At 46.1% G+C, this 25928-nt stretch overlaps 1 protein-coding gene and 4 non-coding genes across 5 annotated transcripts in view; 1 reads left to right on the forward strand and 4 right to left on the reverse strand.

Moving 5' to 3' along the window:
- LOC148144006 (uncharacterized) overlaps positions 1-25928 on the forward strand; it is a 128865-nt gene that overhangs the window by 64043 nt on the left and 38894 nt on the right. The window lies entirely within an intron of this gene.
- On the reverse strand, positions 8598-8669 carry trnae-cuc (transfer RNA glutamic acid (anticodon CUC)). Its single transcript has one exon. It is a non-coding gene; the product is annotated as a tRNA-Glu (tRNA).
- trnan-guu (transfer RNA asparagine (anticodon GUU)) lies at positions 11836-11909 on the reverse strand. The gene has a single exon. It is a non-coding gene; the product is annotated as a tRNA-Asn (tRNA).
- trnan-guu (transfer RNA asparagine (anticodon GUU)) lies at positions 15200-15273 on the reverse strand. Its single transcript has one exon. It is a non-coding gene; the product is annotated as a tRNA-Asn (tRNA).
- Positions 18566-18639, reverse strand: trnan-guu (transfer RNA asparagine (anticodon GUU)). The gene has a single exon. It is a non-coding gene; the product is annotated as a tRNA-Asn (tRNA).

Below are 25928 nucleotides of genomic sequence, written 5' to 3' on the forward strand. Positions count from 1 at the left end.
GAGAAACTCAAAAGGACTGGAAGCACAAGTGGAGAGAGAAGCAGAGTTAGCATTTCAAGTGCTGTGACCCTTCTTCACAACTGTTCTGGACGCATGCCAGGATCTTGACTCTGTTTCTTTCTCTCTCTCTCCACCGGTGTTGCCAGACTGGCTGAGTTTCTCCAGCACTTTCTGTTCTGACACTTTCACAAGGTTGATGTTTGTTATCCATCCCTAAGTGCAAGGTGTCTTGCTTATGCCAATTCAGAGGGCAATTTAAGAGTCAACCACATTGCTGTGTGTCTGGAGTCACATGTAAGCCAGACCAGGTAAGCATGGCAGTTTCCCTCCTGAAAGGACATTGGTGAACATGGGCTTTTATGACAATTGACGTCAGTGCCATCGATACCATACTGAGACTAATTTTGTGTTCCCCATTTATGATTTGAATTATTCACATCTCACCTCTTGCTGTGGTGGGCTTTGAACTCATGTTCCCTGGATTACTCATCCTGTGACATTATGTCCACACTGTTGTTTCCCATCTTTTGCTATTTTGTGTTTGCTCTTTACGTCTTTGTCCTCAGATGTTTGGGAAATTGAACCTGTTTAAAAGATTGCCCTAAACCTGCCCCTTTGACCAAGTCTTTGGTCACCTGTCCTAATCTGTGCTCCACTCTTGTGATTTTTAAAGGAATTCTCATTATGTTCACGTGAAGCACTTTGAGATAGTTAACTGTACCACAGGTATTATTTGAATGCAGCTTGTATCCCTATCTTAATATCTGAAAATAGAGGGTCATATTTTAAAAGTAGAAGACAAAAATGAGGATGATTTTTTTTCTTTCTCATGGTTGTGTGTCTTCCTCAAAAGGCAGTGAATTCAAAATCTTTAAGGCAGAGGTAGATAGGTTCTTGCTAACCAAGTGGGTGACAGATTGTCGGGGATGTGGAGGAATGTAGAGCTGAGGTTGTATTCAGATCAGCCATGATCTTATTGAATGTTGCAGCAGGCTCGTAGGGCCTAGTGGCCTACTCCCGCCCTTTGTATCAAGCAGTCTGTGTCTCCCCTCTTATAGCTATGAACTGGATAATTCCTTTCCAATATTGCGCCTTGCAGACAGTTAAGTGAACACCAGATGGTCTCCTATTGGGAGCAGGCATATTGTAGCAATTGCAATATTTCTTGTGTTAATTTTGTTGCTTCTTACTCAGTATTGCTGAGAATCATCTAAATAAAAACCAGAACACTTCTATAATTATCGCACCAATGGAAGTGTTGGTTTGGATGTAACATTATTGAATTAGCCATTCCCATCTTTTCCAGAATTCTGTGTTTAAAGCCCTCGAGTCTGGTTTCTACCCCTGAAACAGTTATTATCAAGGTCATATTTGACATCCTTTGTAACGGTGACAGGGATGAACATTCCCTCGTCGACCTGCGGACAGCCTTGATCAGGGTTAATGACAGTACTGACCCTCTCCAACATCGCTGTATCCTCTGGGAGGGTCTGCTTTTAGCGTCTTCCGTTCTTATTTATTTAACCGTAGCTGCTGGTGTTGGCATCTATACTGATGATATCCAACTGTGCCTGAACACCACTTCTCTCCCGACTCCTCTGTCATTCATAATTTATCAATAATTTCATCTGAATGCCTGCCCAATTTCCAGCATTGGATAACCATAAACATTCCCTTAGTTAAATATTATGAAGTGTGAAGCCATTTTTTTAGTCCCCAAGTTCGACCTGAGCACCCCCCGCCCCTCCCCCAACCCCAGTAACTCTGTTGACATCCTTCTTGTCACATTTAAAACTAGGATCGATAGATTCGTGATCAGTCGGGGGATGAACAGTTACAGGAAAAGGGCAGGAAAGTGGATGTGGGGAATGCCAGATCAGCCACGATCCTACTGAATGGAGGAGCAGGCTCAAGAGGCTGAATGGCGTATTGCTGTTCCTATTTCTTGTGGATCCCGAGCCTTTACCTCTGATACAGGACACTGACTTCAGTTTGTGCCATTACTGAGAGTGCTGATGTTCCCTTGTGTAATATCAACAACTTAGCAGCTGCTGAAACCTCTTGCTCCTTTGTTACCTCTGAACACAATATGCCAATGTGTTCAGGGGAGGCGATGGCCACTTTATTGTCACCAGACCATTCACCCAGGTAATGTTCACGGGACTTGGGTTCAAAACCTGCCACGGCAGATGGTGGAATCTGAATTCAATATAAATCTGGAATTAAGAGTCAAATGATGAAATCGTTGTGGTTTGTTGTAAAAACTTATCTGGTTTCCTGCTGTCCAAACCTGGTCTGATCTACATGTGATTCAGATCCACTGTCAGCTGGTTGAATCTTCACTGCACTTTCAATCAAAACCTCCAGGCAGAAGTTCACTATAACCTCCCTACTTTTATATTCCATTGAAAGGCCAATCTCCCTTTTGCCTTCCCGATTACTCACTGAACTTGGATGAAGAGTTCATGTCATCCTCACCACCTGCATTCTAATCAACTGTCTCTACTGCAGTCTTGGCAATAGTACATTCACTTCACTTATCCAAGTAATTCATATCCATATTGTAAATAATTTTGGCCGCAGCATAGATCCCTGTGGCACATTGCTAGTTACAAGTTGTGATCCTGAACATGCCCCTATACCTACTATATCATTGGTTAGCCACTCATCTATCCATACGATTAGAGTGTCTCCAATAACATGTGAATATCATTTGCTCTGCCAGAAACTCTTCCCAAACCGTCCATGAAAAAGTGATGGTGAGCTGCCACTTAAATTGCTTCACAAATATGATGTGGTCTATAATAAAGGTTCAGGAGCGAGTTCCAGGATTTTGATCAATAACATCGAAGCAATGCGTATATGTCACAGTTGGAATGTTGTGTTCACACTTATCTCCTCTTGCTGGTTGAAGTGATGGAGTGGAAGTTGCTCTTGAACAGCCGCCACTCATATAATCAAGCCAGACAGATCAATTGTGGCCAGAGACACTGCCATTTTGACTTCTCATCAATCTACATTCTTTCCAACCAAGTTTTAGTCACATCAAACTGCCTCGCAATGCTGTATGGCCACAGTAAACTATAATAACGTGAAGATCGCTGAGATGATTTTCTACATCCGACTGCAATATAATCACAAAACATTGTTTCCAGTTTTGGTGGAACAAACGACATCGTATTGGTGGATAATTACAGTTAGTGCAAACATAGCTATCCATCGATATATAGTAATTCTGATCACTTCAATGGCAAAATTTCAATTCAGAAACCAAGTGCACTCGGCTGCTTGTAACACAGACAACATGACAAAATGGCTCATAGGAGGAGAAATGGGACATTCAGGAGGAGTGTAATGTTTGCTTTTGGTCACCTCCACAATTGTTAGAAAAACAGGTTGAAAGGATTCTTAAAAGGTGGCTGAAGTAATAATGTGGCATAACACTTCAGACAGCGCAAAGTGGAAGATCACTTTCTAGTGGAAGAAAAAGACATATCTTATTTCTGAAAGAACTGGGAAACAGAAGAGGGAATGAAATCTGACTTGGGAGCTATTTCCTAATTGTTGAGAATGTTGTTTCATCACAGTCTTGGTTTAGAGCATAAGCTCTTCATCAGGAATAAAGGGTGGCCCAAGGGGGCTGAGAGGTAAATGGGAAGGAAGTGGGGCTGGATGAATGGCAGCTGGGAATGCAATAGGTAGATGGAGGTAGGGATTGATGGTAATAGGTCAGAGATGAGGGTGGAGCAGATAGGTGAGAAGCAAGGTGGACAGGTATGACAGGTCAAGAGGTTGGTGTCGAATTGGAAGTTTGGATCTGGGACAAGGTGGGGGAGAGGAAATGAGGAAACTGATGAAATCTACATTGATACCATGTGGTTGGAGGGTCCCAAGTCAGAAGGTGAGGTGTTTTTCTTACAAGCGTCGGGTAGCAAGAGTTTGGCAGTGGAGGCGGCCCAGGACTTGCATGTCCTTGGCGGAATGGGAGGGCGAGTTAAAGCGTTCAGCCACAGGGCGTCGGTCGTTTAGTTTTAGTGTCCCAGAGCTGTTCCCTGAAACGTTCCGCGAGTTGGCGTCCAGTTTCCCCAATGTGGATGAGACCATATTGCAAGCAATGGACATAATCTTATAAATAGATTGCATAAATCTTATTCTGGATCAGTGGTGCTGGAAGAGCACAGCAATTCAGGCAGCATCCGAGGACAGGCAAAATCGACGTTTCGGGCAAAAGCCCTTGACACACACACACACACATGCACACCAACAGACACATGCACACCGACACAGACACATACACACCGACACAGACACAGACACACGCACACCGACACAGACACATGCATACCGACACAGACACATGCACACCGACACAGACACATGCTTGCCCGAAACGTCGATTTTGCCTGTCCTCGGATGCTGCCTGAATTGCTGTGCTCTTCCAGCACCACTGATCCAGAATCTGGTTTCCAGCATCTGCAGTCATTGTTTTTACCTCTGCATAAATCTTAGCCTGCCAGAGCTCTTTTCTTCAATTAAATTAAAGAAAATTTTAACTAAATTGGGTGACTGCATGAAACGGTTTGTTGGTCAGATTTGAATCATCACTCCCAAATGAGACAATGCCATGAATATCAGTGAACTGCTCTTTTTGTTAAAAACCACAAGTTCTTGATGTATTTTCACAACTTACTGGTATTCACATCTGCACATTCAATGTCAAACTCTGACATCAGAAATGAAATTACACCATTAATTTTGACTTTCAATATTCGAAGAAGCAAATTAATAGCACACAGTCAATACCCAGTCTGAATAATATGAAATTAAATTTAACCAAAAAAACATAAAACCAAGCTGGGAGATAAGAAATGGGGGAAGGGCATAAAGCAAGAAATGCAGCATCATAGAAGGTGCTCCTCCAGGGAGTGTATTTTACCAACTACCGCTGCTAAATATAAACACACTGATATGATCCTCCGGTTTTAATGTAAACCATAGCCCCATACAGTAGGAACCATTAAATGAGTTAAAAATACAAGCCTTGAGCAAATCCAGCCTCCAGCCTTACCCCCCGCTTCTTGGAGCTTGGACCTTCCTCAAGCTCCGGCGGGTCGTTGAACTCCTGGGCTCCAGCTGCCACTCATCCACTGAAGAAGCTTTGGGAAGCAGATGCAAAGGCAAGATACAGAACAGAGCACCATTGTAAATGAAAGCAGCTTACGAAGACATTGGGCAATAGCATCACATGGTTTTTACCCATCGACCTCTGGGTTATGTGCCCAGCACACTCACGCAGCACTACTCTGCTTCTGGGCTCCCAGTAGCTGGATTGTGGATCAGTTTAAAGTAGGTCCTATATCTCTGACAACATCGGTACACAAGGCAGTGAAGAAAGATTTCAGCACACTGGCCTTCATCAATTAGGGAATTGAGTATAGATGTTGGCAAGTTATGTTGTAGTTATACAGGACGTTGATGAGGTTGCACCTGGAATATTGTGATCAGTTTTGGTCCCCTTGGTGTTCTGATTTCTTCAACTCTGGGTTTGTGTTGAACTTGATGGGATACTTTGTCCAACTTAGCATGTTTAAACAGTATCGCTCAGATGATTGATTTGAAACTTTTCAGGAAGTGAGCTCAATAAGATTGAACTATTCAAAGTTACTTGGACCCTATTTTAAAATTACATCAGGACCAGTAGTCAAAGACACGTACAGCATGGAAACAGACCCTTCGGTCCAACTTGTCCATGCTGACCTGATATCCTAAATTAATCTAGTCCCATTTGACAGCACCTGACCCATATATTCTGGCAGCTCATTTCATATATGTACCACCCCCTGCATGAAGACGTTGTCCCTTTAATATATTTCGCCTCTCACCCTAAACCTATGCCCTCTAGTTCTGGACTCCCCCACCCCTGAGAAAAGACCTTGTCTATTACCCTGTCCATGCCCCTCATGATTTTGTAACCTCTATTATGTCACTCCTCTGCCTCCGATGCTCCAGGTAAAACAGCTCCAGCCTATTCAGCCTCTCCCTGGAGCTCAAACCCTACAACCCCCAGCATCATTCCCATAAATCGTTTCTCATGGAGAAGTTAACGTTTCAGTCCTGAAGAAGGGTTAATACCCAAAACGCTGACTACTCCACATTCTGAGGTTGTATTCTCCCAAACTCCTGCTTGCAACTTCGGGTTGCAATATGTAGTGGCTCAGTGGTTACCACTGCAGCCTCACAGCGCACGGGACACAGGTTTGACTCCAGCCTTGGATAGCTGTCTGTGAGGAGTTTGCACAATCTCCCAGTGTCTGCATGGGTTTTCTCTGGGCGATCCTGTCTTCTTACATAAACCAAAGATGTGCAGGTCATGTTGATTGGCCATGCTTAATTGCCCATAGAGTTAGGTACATTAGTTAGAGGGAAATGGGTGTGGATGGGTTACTCTTCGGAGGGTTTGTGTGGACTTGTTGGGACAAATGGCCTGTTTCCTGTAGCTAATCTCATCTGCACTAATTTTGTCTCTAACGAATGGCAGAGTAGACTCGACGTGCCCAATGGCCTAACTTCTGCTCCGATGGTCTTGCGGTCTGAGGTTTATTTGGATCATTTCATTGGCAATGTGCAGTCCCTGGCTCAATGAGCAGCAGTGCCCCCGCTGGTGCTTCCGCAAGTTGCAAGCAAACATGAACCTCTTCCCACACTCGGGCCAGCTGAAGGGTCTCCCACTGCTGAAGGACACACAGGTGTTTCAGCAGGGTGGAGGAATTGCTGAAGGCCTTCCCGCACTCAGGTCAGCAGAATGGCCTCACCCCCCCGCCCCCGTGTGGACCAGCTGATGCTTCCGCAGTGTGGAGGAGCGGATAAAGCCCTTCCCACACTCGGGGCAGGAGAACGGCTTCTCCCCGGTGTGGACGGACTGGTGCCTCAGCAAGGCTGAGGAATTGCTGAAGGACTTCCTGCACTTAGGGCAACTGAACGACCACTCCCCCATGTGGACTCACCAATGGGCCAGCAGGTCGGAGGAAAGAGCAAAGCCCTTCCTACACTCGGGGCAGAAGAACGGCCTCTCCTCAGTGTGGACCCATTGGTGTCTCAGCAGGTGGGAAGAACTGCTGAAGGCCATCTCGCACTTGGGGCCGGAGAACAGCCTTCCCCGGTGTGGACCAACTGTTGCGGCAGCAAGCAGAGGAATCACTGAAGGCCTTCCCACACTCAGGGCAGCAGAAGGGCCTCTTCCCCTCTGTGGACCCACTGGTGCTTCAGAACCCTTTCAAATTTCACAGTATCCTTCTGATAGGAGACCAGAATTGCACACAATATTCCAAAACTGGTCTAACCAATGTCCTGTACAGCCACAACATAACTTCCCAACTCCAATACTCAGTCAGAGGATTGGGAAAGCTTTCAAAACCCGCAAAAACAAACAGGAAAGAATGGAGGGACAAACCGAATTTTTGAGAGTCAGCTTGGAATCATCAATGAGAAATCGGCGGACTGGGTTTATTGGGGACCCGTTCTCCTTAAATACACTATATACGTATTTCTCTTGTACTCTTCGTAGTTTCTCTGTGCTGCAGTGTGTAGTGGCTCGTTGAAATAATGTCCTGATGCAGCAACGTTTGTGGGTGTTGGGATGATTGTTTCTGTGGTTAAGAATTTGGTTTGTGTGTGTTGTTTTTCTGTAGATGCTAGTTTGAAGTTCCCCATTGACTGTTCGCTCTACTGTGACATCTAAGAATGGGACTTTGTTGTTGTTCTCCTCTTCAAACCAGGAGCCCCCCTCAGCCCCAAAGCCTCACCATTTGGAACACCAATATGCAGACGAGTCAAAGGCCTCCACTGAAAACACCAAGTCGAAGATTCACGCCACTCCATTTACTCCATCCAAGAATTCCTGAACACCAAAGACACTAAGATAGAAGAGGATGGATTAATGCTGTCCTTTGACATAACAGCCCTGTTCACATCCATTAACATCAACTTGGCCAAACATAACTGAAGACACTACTCGAAGAACCAGAGACACAAACACAGCACCAACTTCATCAGCAAAGATAGCACTGTCAACCTCGTAGAACTGTGTCTTACCACCCACTTCATATTCAGTAACAAGCCCTCCAAACAAATCAACGAAATACCCATGAAACCACCAGTATCAGGATTCCGAGCAGAAGCAATAATGCAGAGACTCGAACAAACAGCCCTTCCAACGATCCACCCAAACTTTGGGTCCACTACAGTGATGACACTTTTGTCATCAAAAAATGAAACAAATTAGAGGAAACCTACAACACCATCAACAATATCCTCGCTGACATAAAATTCACAAAAGAGGAGAACAACAACAAAGTGCCATTTCTTGATGTCACAGTAGAGCGAACAGTCAATGGTAAATTCGAAACAGCGTCTACAGGAAAACAACGCACACGAACCAACTACTGAACTACAGAAGCAATCATCCCTCCACATACAAACAAATCTGAATCAGGACACGATTTCAACGAGCCACGATACACTGCAGCACCCAGGAACGACTATAAATAATTACACAGCGCATTTAAGAAGAATGGGTAGCCTGCACCCCTGAAAATGGTTTCCCTGACCGGGAATCGAACCCGGGCCGCGGCAGTGAGAGCGCCAAATCCTAACCACTAGACCACCAGGGAGACGCGGATTCCGCTTGTCAGCTCTCCTAAAAATTAATTCCCTGCCCGGAAATCGAACCTGGGTCGCGGTCGTCAGCAAGCTTTCACCTGTGCATCCAACAATGTCATTTCTTGTATCCATTGCTCCCGATGCGGTCTCCTCTCCATTGGGGAGGCTGGAGACTCCTCGCAGAGTCCAGTCACGGCGCTTGAGGGGATATTTCCAGGACACCCGCAACAATCAACCCCATCGCCCTCTGGCCCAACATTTCAACACCCCCTCCCAGTCTGCCGAGGACATGCAGGTCCTGGGCCTCCTCCATCGCCGCTCCCTCCCCTCCCGATGCCTGGAGGAAGAACGCTCCATCTTCCGCCTCGGATAATTTCAAACCCAGAACATTAATGTAGACTTCACCAGTTTCCTCATTTCCCCTCCCCACACCTTGCTTCAGTTCCAAACTTCCAGCACTATCCTCATGACCTGTCCTACCTGCCAATCTCCCTTCCCACCTATCCGCTCCACCCTCCTCTCTGACATGTCACCTCCATCCTCACCCCCATTCACCTATTGTACTCCTTGCTACCTTCGGCCCAGCACACCCCCACCCCCCAATTTATCTCTCCGCCCTGGAGGCGTCCTGCTTCCATTCCTGATGAAGGGCTTTTGCCCGAAAAGTCGATTTTCCTGCTCCTCGGAAGCTGTCTGACCTGCTGTGCTTTTCCAGCACCACTCTGATCTAAACTCTGGTTTCCAGCATCTGCAATCCGCACTTTTGCCTACCCAATAAACCCAGTGTGTCGATTTCACATCAACAAACTGACACAAGCAGACACAACGTGTGCAGAAACCCTAGCCACATTACTTTTCATAAAAGACATCTGGGAAATGATGTCCAGACAACCCAACGCTCTCAGCATCATGGTAGCCCACAAACCTACCAACACACTTACACAGCGGCTAATGAACCTGGAATAGCCTTTACAAACAACCCGCAAACGAATGTTATTTACAAAATACCATACAAGGAAATATATACATGAACCCTGCCGCACAGTTCTCTGTGGCAAGAAATGCTGGGATGAGATAAGGAAGATGTTTTTCAGCCAAAACGAATCGGCACTGACTGGACAGCCATTTAAAATCTACGCTGCCAGGCCAGGATGGAAGATCCAACGGGATGAACAGATTTCTTATTTCCTGAAGATTTACAAAGCTGAGACTGGGTTTTGGTGTTTGTTCCCTTTCCACTCGCAGGAGCCGCAGTGGTTGGGGAGGTGAGTTGGAGAAAGTGAAATATGTCCATGAGCAGCGTGTGGGTCGATTTCAGCTTCCCCTCCTCTGACAGCGCTGTGATGTGACTCTGATGTTCTCAGGGACACTTACTGATGCGAGACAGTGAAAAGAGTCTCGTTCCTGCAGATCAGGAATTCAAACCGTAGGGCGGCTTCAGGACAATGAGAAAGAATAATTGGAGTGTGTGAAGAAGCTGTGAGCTGCATTTCAAAGAGGTAGGTGGAGTCAGATGCGTCATCCATTGCGCCCCGGCCCTGTGCGTACCTGACGCCACCATGCTGCAGAGTTCTGACGTTAACACGGACATGCGCAGCAATGGGAACATTCACAAGAGGAACAGCCAAAGATAATCACCGTCACTGCTTCCCTTCCATTGTCCCAACTTGGTGAAGCAGTATCTTTCACTGGCAAATAAAACACATTCGTCCTCAGGTGCCTGCTTCATTTTGATCACGACTTCACGCCCCTCACTGTTCTCGTCTCATTTCCAAACACTTGGCTCATAGCCTCAAAAGTAACCCTGTGGATATCTGATTGTTCCACCCTGACAGGCAATGGGTTGCAGATTTCCAACCCCTCCACGATGTGAATCTTAAAGAAGAAACCGGGGAACAGTCTTCCTTTCTTTTTGACGACATTTCTCAACTGTCGTCGGCAAGGTTCACACCTGCGTGGGGAAACCGCAATCGATCTGAAATCCATCGTATTAACCACTCGACCCACGAATACAGAACCACACTGACAGCTTCATTTCCCAGGTCTCCCTGCCTGTGGAGCTGAGAAAGACTGAGTTATTGCTGTGTTTGTTTGAATACAATCACTTCACAGGTTTCGAAAGGGTTACATATCTGCACATGGCGAGTCTGGTTGTTTCATCACGAAAGATGAAATAAACTTTCAGTTAAAAGCAAAAACAGAAATTCCAGGAGCAACTCCGCATCGGTGGAAAGAGAATCAGAGACAATATTTCAGAACTCTGTTTTCTCCCACAGGTACTGCCAAACCTGCTGAGTTTCTCCAGCAGCTCCTCTTTGTGTCTCGGATTCTCAGCATCCGCAATCGTTTACGTTAGAAATTAAATCAATTCAGCCCCATGTGCAGAAATGAGAATCCTTTCAATTTCCCAAAAATTTGGCAGAGATTTCAAGGCATTTGGCAAAAAAAAGTAAAAGTGACATTAGGAAGAACACTTTCTTGTCCCTGTCTGACCGGGACAAGGAGGCAGATTCAAGAACACAAAAGGGAATTCGGTGGTCATGTCCAAAGTAACAATGTGGAGATTTACAGGGAGAAGGCAAGAGAATGATACGAATAGAGACTCTCATTTACTTGCTGTGTAGAACCAGCAGAGCTCAGGTGGGCCTCCAAATGCGCTGTGACACGTGTTGTGATTCAGAGTGAACTCACAGTTCAATCAACGGAAGGTGGGAATTTTGAAAAGGTTTATATTTACACAATCTCCTCACGTCAACGCAACAGCAAAATAGTTTAATTATCCGCCAGTGGAGAGAACCCTGTTCCTGGAGATGGGACAAAGAGCTGGCTCAGGGATATCAATCCACATTGCTCTCTTTGCCACCAGTTCAGAGGGAGAACATTGGAGGGACAAAGGAATGAATAACGATCTGTGTGGGAGGGTGACTAACTGTTCATGGAGACTATTCCTGGCTAACAATAAGTCGTGTGTAACAGCAGACGATGTGATAACAAGGCCTTGTGAGGGTGTGGAAAGGGTCAAGGGCATGGGGGAGTTCGGGTCCAAATAATATTGGAGACTGGAGGATCCCCAATGGATAGTGAGGCGTTGGACTTGTGGAACATTGCTGCATGAGACACAGATGTTGGCCAAGGAGCAGGGTATCGTGTTAAAGACTCAGGCAACCAGAAGCTCATCGCCTCTGGGTGGGCTTGAACCACCAACCTTTCGGTTAACAGCCGAACGCGCTGACCAATTGCGCCACAGAGACAGGCGATGATATGGGCTGCGCCATCGCTTAGGGGAGGCTATTAGTGAATTTATAATTCAGCCTCCCCGCCTAGAATTACAATTGTCATCTATCAGTTTTACTTTTCCAAATTAAACCCTGGGAGATTTATTGTGGAGACACCAGGGACAGGCTGGAGACACATCCATGTCACGAGGAACTAGCGTTCTTATTCCGGGCCGTCGCCCTTCGAGCCTTTCCGTGTTTTGCCTGTTCCCGAGTTCTCTCATTGGCTCGGAGGCGAGAAGGCGTTTGAATCCCTGATGTGCAGGAACGACAATTCTTTCATTGTCTCAGATCAGTTCATGTCCCGAGAACATCAGAGTCACTCTCCCGGCCTCTTCAACAAGGGGACGGTGTCTGCACTGTCTCTACTCAGTCGGACAGTTCATCTTTCATTCTCCTCTAAATCCGCTTCCCAAAGAGTTTCTAAAGATTCACAAAGCTGGAGACTGGGATTTCTGTTTTGCTTCATGAACATTTTTCCATTTCCTAACTGACAATATTTTGCCAAAATCTCTTCCCAATTGTATGCCTTGAGTCATGTCCAGGGATGAGGAATTTCCATTTTGGGGAGACATTCCCAAGGTTGGGAATGTTCGCTTTGGAGCAAAGAAGGTTAACTGGAGATTTCCTGGGGCTGTTGGTAATGATGGGAGAAGAAGCGGTGGGAATGGGCAGATTAATGATCAGAAGAATCAATTGCCACTGACCAGAGTCAGTTACCAGAGGACAGGGATTGAAGTTCTTGAATGAAAAGCAGCACTTGTGCCTAATAAACACAGAGAATACTGCAGAAAGCCAACAGGTCGAGCAGCATCTGGTGAAAGGTAAACAGAGCTGACGTTGTGAGGCTGGTACGTTGTTTGTTCAGAACCCGAGGTTCCTGCATGGCAATCAATTCCCAGACATGAGAAAACAGGACTTTATTGAGACGGGTTTTGTGAAGTTTGTGCGATAATGTAACCAACAGGAAGTCATTTAAAATCGCCAGCGAAGAAAGCATAGTCAGCAGGTTACCACCCTGGGCGGGGGAGCCCCAAAGGATCTCTACGCCAACACCTTAAGTGTTCGGCCACAACTACACGCCCAAGGTTGTGGTGTAAATTTCTCATGGAATGGTTCTAACAGGAAAGGTGAGTATTGGGCTTGTCCTGTCCGCGCCATAGCCCCAACGTATCCTGTTCCCCTGGATTTGATCAGGACAGAGGAGGCTGATGGGAGATCGAACTGATCTACACACATTGATGAGGGATAGAGCGGATGGGAAGGATCCATTCCCATGCATAGGGAGATTAATAATCAGTACCGAAAATAAGGAGCCACTTCAAGAAATTTGGGGTTCATTCAGCAAAGCTAATGTAGAACTGTTCACAGAAAATTGTGATCAAAGTCTTCTCGAGTTATTTTGATGAGAAGTGTTAATGATGCTAATACAATCGATAGGATGAACGGAGATTGGTAAATGTATTTGGTGACCGTTCTGTTCTAGCCCTGTGAGCGAAACCTGGATCTGAAGGAATAAAAGGGACATTAACAACATCGATCTGAAATTGGATACGTGAGACAAGAAGCAGAGCCATCATTAACAGTTGGCTTTTGAACTGGAGAAGGTTTCTCGTGAAATTAGCTTGAGGCTTGAGGTATGTAAGGTCAAGATAATTTAGGTGAAACACGGAAACGCTATCCTCATTAGCAGACAGTGAAAGGATTACAAGACGCAAATTAAACATTTTCTACAAGTGATACAGTGGACTGGGAAGATAAGTATTATAAACTGTGACCAACAAAGTTCTGGAGCACAACACTTACATTCAAAGACCGAAAACATCCAGGTCCTGATTAATCAGATTGTATTGTGGTGCTTTTCTGCAAAACATCCACTTGCAATGTCCTACAAAAGAGTGACAAAACCCATCCCTCTCAGCCCAGGATAGAAAATCCGAACCGATGAACGTTTGCTGATTTTCTGAAGATTCACAAAGCTAAGACTGGGTTTTGGTGATTGTTTCCTTTCCACTCCCAGGAGCCGCAGTGGTTGAGGCGTTGAGTTGGGGAAAGTAAAATGTGCCCGTGAGCAGCGTGTGGGGCTATTTCAGCTTCCCCTCATCTGACAGCGCTGTGACTTGACTCCGATGTTCTCAGGGACATTGACTGACGTGAGACAGTGAAAAGATTCTCATTCCCGCAGATCGGGAATTCAAACGGTATGCCGGCTTCAGGACAATGAGAAAGATTAATTGGGGTGTGTGAAGAAACTGTGAGCTGCATTTCAAACAGATAGGTGGAGTCAGATGCGTCATCCATTGCGCCCAGGCCCTGTGCGTATCTAACGCCACCTTGCTGCAGAGTTCTGACGTTAATACGGACATGCGCAGCAATGGGAACTTTCACAAGGTGAACAACCAAAGATAATCACCGTCACTGATTCCCTTCCACAGGCCCAACTTTGTGAAGCAGTATCTTTCAATGGCAAAGGAAACATCCTTGGCCTCAGGTGCCTGCTTCATTTCGATCACGATTTCATGCCCCTCACTGTTCTCGTCTCATTTCCAAACACTTTGCTCATAGCCTCAAACGAAGCCCTGCGGATATCTGCTTGTTCCACCCGAACAGGCAGTGGGTTGCAGATTCCCACCAATCCCAATGTGAGTGAAATATTTCTGTCCCTCCACTGATTTGAATCTTAAAGAAGAAGCCGGGACCAAGATCCCTTGCTTTTCCACGACATTTCTTATTTTGTAGTCGGCAGGGTTCACACCTGCGTGGGGAAACCGCAATGGATTTCAAGTCCATCGCATTAACCAGTCAGCCCACCAATACAGAACCACACTGACAGCTTCACTTCCCAGGTCTGTCTGCCTGTGGAGCTGAGAAAGAGTGACTCATCGCAGAGTTTGTTTGAATCCAATCACTTCACAGTGATTCGAAAGGGATAAATATCTGCACATGGCGAGTCTAGGTGTTTCATCCCAAAAGATGAAATGAACTTTCAGTTAAAAAGAAAACTAGAAATTGCAGGAGGAACTGAACAGGTCAGGCAATATCTGTGGAAAGAGAATCAGAGTCAACATTTCAGAATTCCGTTTTCTCCAGCAGTTTCTCTTTTTGTCTCGGACTCTCAGCATCCGCAGTCCTTTACGTTAGAGATTAAATAAATTATGAAACCCCTTTGTGCTCCCTCAGTGGAGAAAATTTCCGTTTGGGGAACATTTTCCTGATCCCATTAAAAACCAGAAACTTCGCAGCTGGAAGGAGAGCAACAAACACGCCGCCCCTGGGTGGGCTCGAACCACCAACCTTTCAGTTAACAGCCGAACGCGCTGACCAATTGCGCCACAGAGACAGGCGACGGCGCTGGCCGCATCATCGCTTAGGGGAGGCTATTAGCGAATTCATAATTCATCCTATTCCGCCTAGAATTACAATTGTCGTCTATTAGTTTTGCTTTTCCATAATAAAGCCTGGGACATTCATTGTGGAGATACCGGGGACAGTCTTCAGACACATCCATGTCACTCGGACCTAGCTTTCTTACTCCGGGGCCGTCGCCCTTCGAGCCTTTCCGTGTTTTGCCTGTTCCCGAGTTCTCTCATTGGCTCGGAGGCGAGAAGGGGTTTGAATTCCTGATGTGCAGGAACGGCAATTCTTTCAATGTCTCAGATCAGTTCATGACCCGAGAACATCAGAGTCAATCTCCCGGCCTCTTCAACAAGGGGACGGTGTCTGCACTGTCTCTGCTCAGTCGGACAGTTCATCTTTCATTCCCCTCTAAATCCGCTTCCCAAAGAGTTTCTAAAGATTCACAAAGCTGGAGACTGGGATTTCTGTTTTGCTTCATGAACATTTTTCCATTTCCTAACTGACAATATTTTGCCAAAATCTCTTCCCAATTGTATGCCTTGAGTCATGTCCAGGGATGAGGAATTTCCATTTTGGGGAGACATTCCCAAGGTTGGGAATGTTCGCTTTGGAGCAAAGAAGGTTAACTGGAGATTTCCTGGGGCTGTTGGTAATGATGGGAGAAGAAGCGGTGGGAATGGGCAGATTAATGATCAGAAGAATCAATTGCCACTGACCAGAGTCAGTTACCAGAGGACAGGGATTGAAGTTCTTGAATGAAAAGCAGCACTTGTGCCTAATAAACACAGAGAATACTGCAGAAAGCCAACAGGTCGAGCAGCATCTGGTGAAAGGTAAACAGAGCTGACGTTGTGAGGCTGGTACGTTGTTTGTTCAGAACCCGAGGTTCCTGCATGGCAATCAATTCCCAGACATGAGAAAACAGGACTTTATTGAGACGGGTTTTGTGAAGTTTGTGCGATAATGTAACCAACAGGAAGTCATTTAAAATCGCCAGCGAAGAAAGCATAGTCAGCAGGTTACCACCCTGGGCGGGGGAGCCCCAAAGGATCTCTACGCCAACACCTTAAGTGTTCGGCCACAACTACACGCCCAAGGTTGTGGTGTAAATTTCTCATGGAATGGTTCTAACAGGAAAGGTGAGTATTGGGCTTGTCCTGTCCGCGCCATAGCCCCAACGTATCCTGTTCCCCTGGATTTGATCAGGACAGAGGAGGCTGATGGGAGATCGAACTGATCTACACACATTGATGAGGGATAGAGCGGATGGGAAGGATCCATTCCCATGCATAGGGAGATTAATAATCAGTACCGAAAATAAGGAGCCACTTCAAGAAATTTGGGGTTCATTCAGCAAAGCTAATGTAGAACTGTTCACAGAAAATTGTGATCAAAGTCTTCTCGAGTTATTTTGATGAGAAGTGTTAATGATGCTAATACAATCGATAGGATGAACGGAGATTGGTAAATGTATTTGGTGACCGTTCTGTTCTAGCCCTGTGAGCGAAACCTGGATCTGAAGGAATAAAAGGGACATTAACAACATCGATCTGAAATTGGATACGTGAGACAAGAAGCAGAGCCATCATTAACAGTTGGCTTTTGAACTGGAGAAGGTTTCTCGTGAAATTAGCTTGAGGCTTGAGGTATGTAAGGTCAAGATAATTTAGGTGAAACACGGAAACGCTATCCTCATTAGCAGACAGTGAAAGGATTACAAGACGCAAATTAAACATTTTCTACAAGTGATACAGGGGACTGGGAAGATAAGTATTATAAACTGTGACCAACAAAGTTCTGGAGCACAACACTTACATTCAAAGACCGAAAACATCCAGGTCCTGATTAATCAGATTGTATTGTGGTGCTTTTCTGCAAAACATCCACTTGCAATGTCCTACAAAAGAGTGACAAAGCCCATCCCTCTCAGCCCAGGATAGAAAATCCGAACCGATGAACGTTTGCTGATTTTCTGAAGATTCACAAAGCTAAGACTGGGTTTTGGTGATTGTTTCCTTTCCACTCCCAGGAGCCGCAGTGGTTGAGGCGTTGAGTTGGGGAAAGTAAAATGTGCCCGTGAGCAGCGTGTGGGGCTATTTCAGCTTCCCCTCATCTGACAGCGCTGTGACTTGACTCCGATGTTCTCAGGGACATTGACTGACGTGAGACAGTGAAAAGATTCTCATTCCCGCAGATCGGGAATTCAAACGGTATGCCGGCTTCAGGACAATGAGAAAGATTAATTGGGGTGTGTGAAGAAACTGTGAGCTGCATTTCAAACAGATAGGTGGAGTCAGATGCGTCATCCATTGCACCCAGGCCCTGTGCGTATCTAACGCCACCTTGCTGCAGAGTTCTGACGTTAATACGGACATGCGCAGCAATGGGAACTTTCACAAGGTGAACAACCAAAGATAATCACCGTCACTGATTCCCTTCCACAGGCCCAACTTTGTGAAGCAGTATCTTTCAATGGCAAAGGAAACATCCTTGGCCTCAGGTGCCTGCTTCATTTCGATCACGATTTCATGCCCCTCACTGTTCTCGTCTCATTTCCAAACACTTTGCTCATAGCCTCAAACGAAGCCCTGCGGATATCTGCTTGTTCCACCCGAACAGGCAGTGGGTTGCAGATTCCCACCAATCCCAATGTGAGTGAAATATTTCTGTCCCTCCACTGATTTGAATCTTAAAGAAGAAGCCGGGACCAAGATCCCTTGCTTTTCCACGACATTTCTTATTTTGTAGTCGGCAGGGTTCACACCTGCGTGGGGAAACCGCAATGGATTTCAAGTCCATCGCATTAACCAGTCAGCCCACCAATACAGAACCACACTGACAGCTTCACTTCCCAGGTCTGTCTGCCTGTGGAGCTGAGAAAGAGTGACTCATCGCAGAGTTTGTTTGAATCCAATCACTTCACAGTGATTCGAAAGGGATAAATATCTGCACATGGCGAGTCTAGGTGTTTCATCCCAAAAGATGAAATGAACTTTCAGTTAAAAAGAAAACTAGAAATTGCAGGAGGAACTGAACAGGTCAGGCAATATCTGTGGAAAGAGAATCAGAGTCAACATTTCAGAATTCCGTTTTCTCCAGCAGTTTCTCTTTTTGTCTCGGACTCTCAGCATCCGCAGTCCTTTACGTTAGAGATTAAATAAATTATGAAACCCCTTTGTGCTCCCTCAGTGGAGAAAATTTCCGTTTGGGGAACATTTTCCTGATCCCATTAAAAACCAGAAACTTCGCAGCTGGAAGGAGAGCAACAAACACGCCGCCCCTGGGTGGGCTCGAACCACCAACCTTTCAGTTAACAGCCGAACGCGCTGACCAATTGCGCCACAGAGACAGGCGACGGCGCTGGCCGCATCATCGCTTAGGGGAGGCTATTAGCGAATTCATAATTCATCCTATTCCGCCTAGAATTACAATTGTCGTCTATTAGTTTTGCTTTTCCATAATAAAGCCTGGGACATTCATTGTGGAGATACCGGGGACAGTCTTCAGACACATCCATGTCACTCGGACCTAGCTTTCTTACTCCGGGGCCGTCGCCCTTCGAGCCTTTCCGTGTTTTGCCTGTTCCCGAGTTCTCTCATTGGCTCGGAGGCGAGAAGGGGTTTGAATTCCTGATGTGCAGGAACGGCAATTCTTTCAATGTCTCAGATCAGTTCATGACCCGAGAACATCAGAGTCAATCTCCCGGCCTCTTCAACAAGGGGACGGTGTCTGCACTGTCTCTGCTCAGTCGGACAGTTCATCTTTCATTCCCCTCTAAATCCGCTTCCCAAAGAGTTTCTAAAGATTCACAAAGCTGGAGACTGGGATTTCTGTTTTGCTTCATGAACATTTTTCCATTTCCTAACTGACAATATTTTGCCAAAATCTCTTCCCAATTGTATGCCTTGAGTCATGTCCAGGGATGAGGAATTTCCATTTTGGGGAGACATTCCCAAGGTTGGGAATGTTCGCTTTGGAGCAAAGAAGGTTAACTGGAGATTTCCTGGGGCTGTTGGTAATGATGGGAGAAGAAGCGGTGGGAATGGGCAGATTAATGATCAGAAGAATCAATTGCCACTGACCAGAGTCAGTTACCAGAGGACAGGGATTGAAGTTCTTGAATGAAAAGCAGCACTTGTGCCGAATAAACACAGAGAATACTGCAGAAAGCCAGTATTGTGAGGCCGGTACTTTGTTTGTTCAGAACTGGAGTTTCCTGCATGGCAATCAATTCCCAGACATGAGAACATTCTTTTCTTTTTCCACAAAATTGAAAGCACCATCCCACCCCCTCTCACCCCTCTATTCTCACTCCGCTCAAACTAATTCTCCCGATGGTACTGATTCAGGATCTTACAGAGACCGAAAAGTGAAAACATCAAGACAGACATCTTTGAATTTTGGATACATCCACCTGAAAGTTAGTATCTTTCACGACATCTAGGAGTGAGTAAGTCTGATTTTGGGAAGCAAAAAAAAGTGTCAATTCAGGATGAACCTTCAATGCAGCTTCTTGAGAAACAACCAGACACGAAATGGTTAACATCTGGGGAGGTGGAAGTGGGGAGATGGGGGAAATGAGATATCAAGGCATTGGCATCGACACCAGACAGAAACTGAACATACAGGCATGGCAAACATTACGGGCAAGCCAGGGTCATAGAGATACACAGCACAAAAACAGGTCCTTCAGTCCAACTCATCCGTGCCGACCAGAGAGCCTAAGTTAATCTCGTCTCATTTACCAGCACTTGGCCCATATCCCTCTGAACTCTGTCAGAATGGGCAGTGGTTCAGTCCTGGCAGTGACCCACAGCAGTTTCACCAGCAGAATCAGATTGTTGGGAGCACTGGTGTGCCCGCTGGTGCTTCTGCAAGGTGCAGAATGATGAGAACCTCCGCCTGCACTCGGGGCAGGTGAACGGCCTCTCCCCGGTATGGCCCCGCCTGTGCCTCAGCAGGTAGGAGGAATTGCTGAAGGCCTTCCCGCACTCTGGGCAGGGGAAGGGCCTCTACCCGGTATGGACCCGAAGATGGGATTCCTGGGTAAAGCCGTTCCTGCACTTGAGGCAGAAGAACGGCCTCTCCCCGGTGTGGACCCGCTGGTGTCTCAGCAGGGCAGAGGTATCGTTGAAGGCCTTCCCGCACTTGGCGCAGCTGAAGGGCTTCTCCAATATGTGGACCCGGCGGTGGGTCAGCAGGACAGAGGAATAGCTGAAGGCCTTCCTGCATTCGGGGCAGGAGAATGGCGTTTCGCCTGTGTGACCTGCTGGTGCCTCTGCAGAAAGTAGGAACTGCTGAAGGCCTTCCCGCAGTTGGGACATCTGAAGGGCCTCTCCCCCGTGTAGACCCCCTGGTGCCTCAGTAGGCGGGAGGAATTGCTGAAGCCCATTCCGCACTCGGGGCAGGGGAAAGGCCTCTCGCCCTTGTGGACCCGCTGGTGCCTCTGCAGTACAGAGGAATTGCTGAAGGTCTTCCCGCACTCAGGGCAGGAGAACAGTCTCACCCCGGTGTTACTGCGCCCATGAGGCTCCAGGTCAGATGGGAAACGGAAGCCTTTCCCACAGTCGCCACACTTCCATGGTTTCTCCACGGGACGGGATTCCTTAGATTTCTCCATGACCGAAGCTTCAGCTGCACTCAAACGCGTGTACAGCACCTCCCTGCCGTGAATTTCTCTTCCCAGTCTGTATAACATTTTCTGGCTTCACAACCAAAGTGCTGCAACAATAGGGTCTCTCTTCCAGTCTCACTGATGCTGAAAACGTACTGAAACAGGAACCAAAAAGCTTGGATCCTTCTCACAGAATCATAGTCGAAAATTGTTATAGTCCCAATGGATTCAGTGACTGTCAGACATTGACGTGAAATTGAGGATTGCAAATGCTCGAGAGTCAAAGTGCAATGCTGGAAAATCACAGCAGATCAGGCAGCATCCGACGAGCAGCAGAGTCAATGTTTCAGGCAAAGCCCTTCATCTATTGATATTGAACCTTCCGTCTTCAGATCTTCAAATAATCTGGAAAAAGAGATCACCAAAATCATCACTGTCAGTCCAGGTTAGAAATTCCAAACAAGCAATTCTACTTTCCGCAGAACATTCTTTTCTTTTTCCACCATCCCACCCCCTCTCACCCCTCTATTCTCACCACACTCAAACTAATTCTCCCGATGGTACTGATTCAGGATCTTACAGAGACCGAAAAGTGAAAACATCAAGACAGACATCTTTGAATTTTGGATACATTCACCTGAAAGTTAGTATCTTTCACGACATCTAGGAGTGAGTAAGTCTGATTTTGGGAAGCAAAAAAAGGTGTCAATTCAGGATGAACCTTCAATGCAGCTTCTTGAGAAACAACCAGACACGAAATGGTTAACATCTGGGGAGGTGGAAGTGGGGAGATGGGGGAAATGAGATATCAAGGCATTGGCATCGACACCAGACAGAAACTGAACATACAGGCATGGCAAACATTACGGGCAAGCCAGAGTCATAGAGATACACAGCACAAAAACAGGTCCTTCAGTCCAACTCATCCGTGCCGACCAGAGAGCCTAAATTAATCTCGTCTCATTTACCAGCACTTGGCCCATATCCCTCTGAACTCTTCCTATTCATATACCCATCCAGATGCCTTTTGAATGTTATAATTGGACCTACATCCACCACATCCTCCGGCAGATCATTCCTTACACTTGCCTCCCTCACCCCAAACATATTACACTCCTTTTCGGGACTTCTGCCATCCCAGGGAAATGACCTTGTCTATTTACCCTATCCATACTTCTCATGACTCTATAAATGTCTGCAAGGTCATCCCCTCAGCCTCTGGTATACCGGGGAAAACACTGCGTTTACTTTTGGGTTCACACTCACTGAACCTTTCTCCCGTGTAAAACATTGTTTCCCTCCCCAACACTGTCCAGGGAAAAGCCAAGAGTGCTGAGACTCTGGAGTTGGGGGAATGCCACGTAGAATTCCTACAATGTGGAACACGCCATTCAGCCCAACAAGTCCACACTGACCATCCAAAGTGTAACCCATGCAGACACATTCCCCTATCCCATTACTCGACATTTACTGTAAACTGTGGGCCCATTTAGTATGGCCACTTCAGCCGAAACTGCACATTGTTAGATTTAGGAGGAAAACAGAGCACCCGGAGGAAACCCACGCAGACATAGCCGGGAGAATAGGCAAACTCCACACAGACAGTCGCCCCAAGGCTGGAATCGAACGCGACTCCTTGGTGCGGTAATACAGCAGTGCTAACTACTGATCCATCGTGCGACCTATGTGCACAAAAAGAGGTGGGGATTGGGAACTTTGTTAATTGTACCACACAGTGGATCGTTGAGTAAGGTTAAATCTCACGGGATCCAGGGAGAGCTAACCAACTGGTTACAAAATTTAGAAGCGCATTGTTGTAGATGCTGGAATCCTTCCTGAAAACAACAAATGCTGGAGATCACAGTGGGTCAGGCAGCGCTGTGCTACACCATGACTGGATAGTGTGGATGTGGAGATGATGTTTCCACTAGGTGAAGGGTTGAGGATGCCAAGTCATTGAGAGCATTTAAGACCGAGATAGGTTCTTGATTAGGAAGGGGTCAAGAGGTATGAGGAGAGGGCAGCAGAATGGGATGGAGAAACATATCAACCATGATCGACTGGTGGAGCAGACTCGATGGGCCAAATGGCCTCATCCTGCTCCTGTATATTATGGTCTTAAAGCTTGGCAGATGTCTTAAGGGGTTCTCACAAACTATTTCAGAATCCTGAAGAGGAGTTGTTGGACTCGAAACTTTAACCCCGCTTTCTCTCCACATATGCTTTCAGTCCTGCTGAGTTTTTCCAGTGTTGTCAGTTTTTGTTTCAGTTTTCCAGCATCCACAGTTCTTTGTCTTATTTATCATAGTTATATCATATCATATTTATCTTGCCCTTCCCAAGTGTCTGGAACTTCATCTCCCTGATCTACAAACTGTTCACTTACCCTAGAAATGACCACTACCTCCTTATCAGAGTAGACCCTTTTGCTACAAAATGGTTGTTCAAATCTGTGACCAAAATAATTGCATTCGTAATTACTTACACCAGGGACTCTCAATATCTCAGACAAGAACACAGCCAGATTGTTTCAAACAGAACATTTATGTGATTTGATACAATTCCCTATTCCATACTTTACCAGCATGTTGCTGGAATGGAGGGTTTGAGTTAAGACGAAGCTGGGACATTTTTCCAACGGAGCCTAGCAGGTTGAGAGAGAACTTTATAGAGATTTTTAAAATCAGGAGAGGTATAGATAAGGTGTCATTTCCAGGAGGCTCAGAATATTTTATTGCTCCAGAAGGTGTTAAAGGGGGTCAAAGCTTCAGCAGAAATCAAACAGAGCTGAGGACAAACAACATCTAACTCTGTGTGAACAGGGAGACCAGAGGACAGAGAAATCATGACCTGAAATCCGAGCTGACACCAGACTACCATGTTATCAGTGCTTTGATTAGCAGTGCCCACCCTCTACCTTTACGGAGCTTCCCACTCGACTTGAATGCCACGTATCCCCTCGATATTCCGGATCCAATCCTTGACATTCTGAAGCCATATCTCTGTAAGGAGTCTCAGATCATAATTAATCTCTTCAACGAGTGCAGTCAATTAATTCGCTTTGGTTACAATGCAGCACACATTCACATACTGAGCTTTTAGTTTTATTTTTTTGTGATGGTTAGAATCCAGTTTTGATTGCTAGCACATTTGTTCTCCTTGTCCCTTTCAATCATTCTCTGGTGTTTGGTTTCCACATCAATACATTGCTCACTGGCCTTGATTTGGATTGGCCATGCTAAATTGCCCAGTGTCCAGGGATGTGCAGGTTAGGTGGGTTAGCCATGGGAAACGCAGGGTTATAGTTTCAAAGTAATAGAAGGAGTAGGCCATTTGGCCCATCGACCCTGCTCCGCCATTCATTAAAATCATGGCTGATCTATCAATCATCTCAGCTCCTCCTACTTGCATTATCCCAACTACCCTTAATTCCCCTACCACGCAAAAACCCATCCAACAGTGTCTTAATGAAGCTGCCTCTACTGCTTCCTTGAGCACAGAATTCCATAGATGTACCGCCCTCTGGGACAAGCAGCTCCTCCTCATCTCTGTCCGAATTCTACTGCCCCCTAATCTTGCAGCCAAGTCTCACCCACCAGCAGAAAAGACGTGATGGGGTGGTGATGGTGGAGTGGTTGGGAGGTGTATCTGGGGTGGTGTGTGTTTGGAGGGCTCAGTGTGTACTTGATGGCCTGAATGGCCTGCTTCCACACTGTTGGGATTCAATGATATACTGCAGTTATGTTTGCCCCAGATCACAGCACCCAGAATGTCCCGTCTTCTACAAATCAAAAGACTAGCCCCACCCTGCCCTCTTGTATGTGTGTTATCGAAATACTTAATCATTTCTAGTGAATACAGCCCACACCTGCTGCTGCTGCAAGTAACCTTTACAATGCTGAAGAAACAATGCAATACCTGCAGTACTAAAAATTGTAAGGCTTCTAACCCTTCACTAGGCTCCCTGCTCAGCACACTGTACTTACTGCCGGTAAAACTTAAAACACTTCATCCCCACAGTGCAATGAATTTCCACTTTCTAACAAAATCCTGGATGTACTCACTCACCCAGCTTCTGTCTCACAAATGGAAGATTTCTGCTCCTCGTAAGGGCAAAACATCTTTGAAAGCTGCTTCTGAATGTCCACTCTTCACAACGACACTTCTGCTTTCACCAAAGATCATTAGAGTCATGCAGCACGGAAACAGACACATCGTCCAACTCGTCCGTGCCAACCAGGTATCCAAAATTAATCTTGTCCCATTTGCCAGCATTTGGCCCATAACCCTCTCAAGCCTTCCTATTCATATACCCATCCAGATGCCTTTCAATATTGTAATTGAACTAGCCTCCATCATTATCTTTGGCAGCTCGTTCCATGCACACATCACCCTCTGCATGAAAATGCTGCCCCTCAGGTCCCTTTAAAGTCTTCCACCCTCACCTCAAACTGAAACTCACGACTTTCGGACTCCCATATCCTGGGGAAAAGATCTCTGGTATTCATCCTATGCATGCCCCTTATAAACTTCGAATGGTCACAGACGCTCCAGGGAATACAGCCCCAGCCTATTCAGCCTCTCCCTGTAGCTCAAACCCTCTAACTCTGGCAACAACCTCCTAAATCTTTTCCTAGCCCTTCAAAGTTACACAACACCTTTCCGACAGCAGGGAAACCAGAACTGAGTGCGGTATTTCAAAAGTCACCACTTCCTCTGGCAGTTCATTCAATAAACGTACCATCCTCTGCGTGAAAAAGTTGCCCCTTAGATCTCTTTTGTATCTTTCCCCTCTAACGCTCAACCCATGCCCTCTCGTTCTGGACTCCCCCACCCCAGGGAAAAGACTTTGTCTATTTATCCTATCTATGCCCCTCATGATTTTATGCATATACAGTTACAACGTTTAAAAGACATTTGGATAAGTACATGAATACGAGAGGTTCGAAGGTTTATGGGCCAAACACTGGTAGGTGGGACGAGTTTAGTTTGAGATCATACTCAGCATGGACTGGTTGGATGAA

Source organism: Chiloscyllium plagiosum, unplaced genomic scaffold (genome assembly GCF_037043375.1).
Source record: "Chiloscyllium plagiosum isolate Xiang-an unplaced genomic scaffold, Cpla_swu_hap1 HiC_scaffold_27, whole genome shotgun sequence".
NCBI lineage: Eukaryota > Metazoa > Chordata > Chondrichthyes > Orectolobiformes > Hemiscylliidae > Chiloscyllium > Chiloscyllium plagiosum.